Below are 5,744 nucleotides of genomic sequence, written 5' to 3'. Positions count from 1 at the left end.
GCCTTTCGCCGGCTCCCGGCGCCGCTTCCTCTTCCGCCCGCCGGGCCGGTCCCGGGACGCCGCGGGCGGGGCGGGGCGGGGCGGGGCGGGCGGCGCTGAGGGAGCCGGGCGGGAGCGGAGCGGCGCGTCCCGCCCCCGGTGTCTTTGTGCCGCCCTGTGTTCTTTCTCTGCGATTCACGGCGGGTCTGCGGCTGTCAGCGTGTCCACACAGCGGCTCCCAGTGTTTTCGGTAGTGACGGGCTCGCTAAAACTCCCCAGAGCCTTTACAAGTGAGAGGAAAGGGCAGCGTTTGCCCCGCGTGTCCCGGCACAAAGCGATCCCGGTGTTCGGCTCGGAGCGGCTCCCGCAGGGCCGGGGAGAGAGGGGTGGTGTGGGGGGAGAGCAGGGTGGCCTTCGTGACAGCAACAAGTACGAGAAACACTAAAGTATGACCTCTAACACAAGACTGAGGAAGTTGCGTTGTTTGCTCTTGGGAAAAAAAAACAAACAAACAAACAAACAAACAAACACAAAAAACCAAACAAACAAAAAAAAACCCACACCCAACAAGTATATTTCAGAGATGTCTTCCAGGTTTTGAAAATATTAGAAGGGCTGTGGTGCGTCAGATGTAAGAACTAACACGGATTTTCAGGAAGGAGATGGGCTGAAACAGCTCCGTGATTTACCCGCAAAGGAAGTTGTGCCACATCCCTCTTTCCACGGGAGGTTTCCCTGCTCTGGTTCCTCAGGCTGCTGGAGAGCCAGCGGTGTGAGTAACAGCGGGCACAGGGACAGCAGGGGCGAGGATGAGGAAGGGCGTTGTGGAAGGAAGGGAATGTGGCCATGACTGAGATGGCAGAGGAGTGAGGGAAAGGGAGATGCAAGAGGATGAGAGTTGAGCTCCACTTCAGCATCAGTAAATCAAAGCCTTAGTGGGTAACTCAGTTTGAGTTGCTCACAAACTGTTTATTAGTTATTACTACTGAGGAAGGAGATTCCCACACACATGGTTTTTCCCTCTCTGTGTATTTAAGGACAAAGGCATGCAGAACATCTACAGAGAACATTTCCCCGCTGCATTATGGCAAATTGGCAAGAAGCTGTTCTGTTGCTGTTCTGTTCTGTATTTTGATCAGTACCGATATTTTGATGGTAACAGACAGGCTTTTTATTTTGCTCAGTGACAATCTGCAGTTCATCATTATATCAGCAACAGAACAGGCTTGTGCATCTTGTAGAATTGCTGACCTGCAAAAGTGTGTCTAACAATTTCATGTTCTTAAACAGTTAAACTGATAATGGCACACTATGACACAGCTAATAATTCATATTCTATGCAGAACTGGTATTTAAAAAACAGGCTAGTACGTTGTCCATCTGTGTGTTTCTATTCTGGTGCTGTTGTCAGAGTAACCACGACACTTTATGCCAAGTACTATCTCTTCTTCTGAGTCTAACAAGATCTGGATGACAAATGAATACTGATTTACTTAAATAAATCTGCCAATTCTGTAATGAGCTATGGATATGTACATTACACTCTATTTTGGGCATGGAAGAAGTGTTTAATTTGAATTACGAGTGCGTAGCTGCTCCCAGGATTAGATTCCATGGGGGCATGTCCTGTCCTGCCACATACTGATCCTTCTCCTTGTGTTCCCCAGGAAAACACAGCAGTTCTTATTCTGTCTGCAGCTGAAAAGAGAAATGGGCCAAGGAGAAAGGAATACAATTTCCCCTGAATAAAAGGAATTTTGCTCTCTCAAAAGTGTATCCTTGGTTTGATGTCATCTGCCTTCATGGTTGTTTAAAAATATTATGAAAATATATTTTACACTAAACACGTATTCTGCAGTCCAGTGGGACTATGGGAGTTAGAAATAACTGCCCTGAAAAGCTGGGGGATGGTGTTAGGATATCAGCTTAGGATGTTTCAGGAGGGATTAGGATATCAGTGAAAACTTTTTAGGTTATCTTTAGTGGCAACTTCAGTAGTCCACGGTCTTTACCATTAGCTTCAACCAAAATGAAAAACATGATCTATTCTCAAATTTCAACACGGAGAAAACTAGATTTTGTTCATATATGTGATTTCCAACGCCAGGCAGAAGAAATCTAGCCTATAGAGACATTCAGAAGAATATCTTCAAAAGAAGAATGACTTCAAAACCTAAAAGATTCTTCTCTTTTTCCAGTTTTAAACATCAAGTTTCTTATTTGCAATGAACTATATAACCCTACACATAAGCAGTGCAAGATACTAAAGATCTTTACCAAGAATTATATCCTTTCTATATCACCATAATTCTTCCCATGAGAGAGAAGAACACCACCACTGTCAGAAAAATCCCTTTCCCAACCAAAACATCAGCATGGAATAAAATTTGTAACTCAACTTGGGCATTCCTAAAAGTATTAAGGAATGGAGATGCTTAATGTAGGCATTGAGGATATTAGTGAGAATCTAAATAACAATTAGCACAGAAAATAAATTGCTTGAACAATACTATGCATATGTTGAAATCTTCTTCATGGGGAGAAGATTTCTTCTTCCTTTCCTTCCCTCTGCAGTTTTCCACCACTTAAACACACTTCTAAACACCAATGATTTCACTCACAAGGAAAGAAATCCAAAATACCATCAATTCCAGGGCTGTTCCCCTAATTCTAACATTGCATTAAGTGCTAATTTATGTTTTTTCATCATTATCAGCCTCTTGGCTTTTCAATAAACTTATCCCAACCAAACTGTTTTTTTTTTCAATTCCTTTCCCTGTATTTCCTTATGCAATTAGATTTGCTCTTCTAATAGTTTAACTTTGAATTATTGTCTAATTCTGTTAATTTTGCATAAAATGCCATAAACAAAAGATGCTTCCTAGGTAGGCAGATGTAGAGGGGTGGATATCAACATTAGGTATTTTAGAGAAACATTGCATAATTTTTAGAGGACTAAGATTGCAAAAGCAACTGGACTCTGCTTATCAAACAGTTATGTCACACAAAAATTAGGACACAGGGGATTTGGGGTTCATTGATCAGTACACAAGCTTCAGAGGGATGAGGGAATTTTTGACATATATTAATTTCTAAGAACTAAAACCACTGACCTAAATGCTGCACGTATTTCTAAGAAATTTAGTAGGCAGTAGAATAATAGGACAGAATAAAGCAGGTAAAGAGGAAAAGGAAACAGCTTAACTGAAAAATATTTTACTTTGTCCTGTAAATTCTTTCCGTGCCTCATATTTTCACTCCAGCTTTTTGGCTGGAGTCTGGAACAAAACAGCAAAATAACCCAGTGAAACCGGTTGATTAAATGGGTACAGGAAACATTGTTGCTGAAAGCTGCTGTCTCTGTGAGACAGGCACACATGGTGGTGATAGGAACATGTGCAACAGCCCCAGTGGGACCTCTGTCTCCTGGCAAGAGACTGGTCCAAAACATACAAAGCATTTAAGAATTATTTATTAATACAAGCACATGTTTAGCAACTTTTCCCCATGTACCAACAGCCTTATCTGAACACCAGTAAGTATTAATTTCTGCAAGGAAGAGATACCCTAGTTCACTGAATATTATGCAGCAGAGAGAATAACTAATTTAAATGCATTTTCAAGGTAATGTTTAAGTTAGTTGAAAGAAACTAGTGAAAGCCTTACTCATACACCATTATGCAGCAAGGCCCCATTTGCATGTATTAATGAAGCACTGTAGACCTTACTTTTGAATTACATCATTAAGCTTGTGTCACACCTTCAAAGGCATTGAGTCAGGTTTTAATATTCCCTGGTGGTAGAGACTGCAAGAGCAAATGTGGGTAACTGCATTTAAAAGGGTGTTTCTTTCACCATTAATCTGCAGCTTCAGCTCATGTTGAGTCCAGACTTTCAAATTTGTATATATTAGAAAAAATTTTTAAAAACAGATTTCTGACTAGAATAAATGCCATTGTTTCGTCAGATCTATGAATCCTTAATAACACACAGGTCACTAATTACTGGTTATTAGGGCAGTCTTCATTTACCTTTAGACTCAGGTAAGTTATGTAAAATGTACACCTATTTCTTAAGAACGAGCAAGATCAGATGCATGTAAATACACTATTATATATAAAATAAAAGAAACCCTGTAACCTCTTTTTCTAGCTCTTTGATGAAGAAATATGAAATTAATTAGTCATCCACTTGTACAGGCCAATGTCAGCTTTAAAAGTACATTAAATTCTCTCCCAGTGATTTAAAAGCAAATTTTATGTCCATTTCTAAAATTTTCAGTAAGCCACAGCAATAATACAAATTTCAGTTTAAAAGAATGGCTTATTTCCTTACACATTACTTACGTAATTTGGACCTAAATGAAGGTCTAAATATATACATATATATTAAAAACGTATATATTAAAACAGTAAAAGACATAATTCAACTCTTTTTTTGCCTCTGAATTAGGATGGGCCCTTAGTAATAACAACCTTGGTTTTGTTCAGCTTGGATTCATATGCAAATATCAGAGGAAACTTAAAATTTGTTAGAATATTCTTCCCATTTACATTGTTTTAATGACAAAAAAAAGCTTCACTGAATAAAATAGTTTCAATACAGTTTTGTGGCCCTGATTTAATGAATAATTCATTGTAGAGGTCTCAACAGACACCTCAAAGCTGTTATTCTTGTCCAGCCATTACTATTCTCTTACATTAAAACTAGGTTAAGAGAACTTCCATTTAAACTAAAGGGTTGGGTATAATTTTAGGACATTGGTCCTACTAATGGGATGCACATAAAGAGGATACATGGAACAAGTGACAACCCCAAGGTATTCAGTAGTCATACTGCAGGGCTTGATAAACTGGGTTTAGGCAGTGCAGATGCCAAAGCAGACCACGGGTGCCCTGTGACCTCATTCTCCCTGGAAGGACACAGGTTTTAGTTATGAGCTTGTTCATCTCTAAGTTGCCAGGTGAAGACAGGAGCTGTGGTTCAGTATTGAGCACCTCAAGCTGGGAGCTTTTTTGGCACATACTAGTAACATCCCTGTCTACTCAAAGTGCTTTCACTATTTTGTTTCATCTTTCCTTCTCTGCATAAGAGCAGGAGTAAAAGTATTAATGGAAATCTTGTATAGCCATGGTGACCTTCTGACATCTCCGTCTGACAGACTGTCACCCAAACTTCCTCAGGCACAAGGAATTCTTCATAACCTTTCACTCCAACCCACCCATAATCCTCCCAATACCTGGAATCTGAATATCAGCTGGATCTGGGTAGTTTCCCTGAAGTTTTGGCAGTGCAGTGGACCAAAGGCAGATGCCCTTTTCCTACTGCTATTTTGTATTAATGCTAGTTTTTATTTGGTTTGTATTCCAGCAGATGCAGCAAGCCTTGGCATTTAGAACATCTGCAACCTCACATACATGAGAAACAAAAAAAGAGAAAAAGCCCTCTTTCAAATATAAATGTAACATCAGTCTGTAACTGTTGAAACCAGAGCTACCTTTGTGGGTGGCTCTGTACTTTCTGAAAACAGCTTTGTATGGCACTGCAGGAAGACGATACCACCATTCATTAAAGTTATATTGGCAATCTGTGTCTCAAAGTCCCAGCTTAGTCATGCATTTAAGTGCCTAATTTCCTCCATATACCAATTATGCACATATTATGGGTATTTTCCAACTGATATCAAAGCTGTCTTGTGCACTGCAGATAAGAAACGTCAACATGAGCACTTTCTGCTCCCTGCTCCTTCCTCATTAACGTGCACC

Source organism: Zosterops lateralis, assembly GCF_965231275.1.
Source record: "Zosterops lateralis genome assembly, chromosome: 13".
NCBI classification, from domain to species: domain Eukaryota; kingdom Metazoa; phylum Chordata; class Aves; order Passeriformes; family Zosteropidae; genus Zosterops; species Zosterops lateralis.
The sequence above is the reverse complement of the archived record's forward strand: the minus strand, read 5'-3'. Positions refer to the sequence as shown.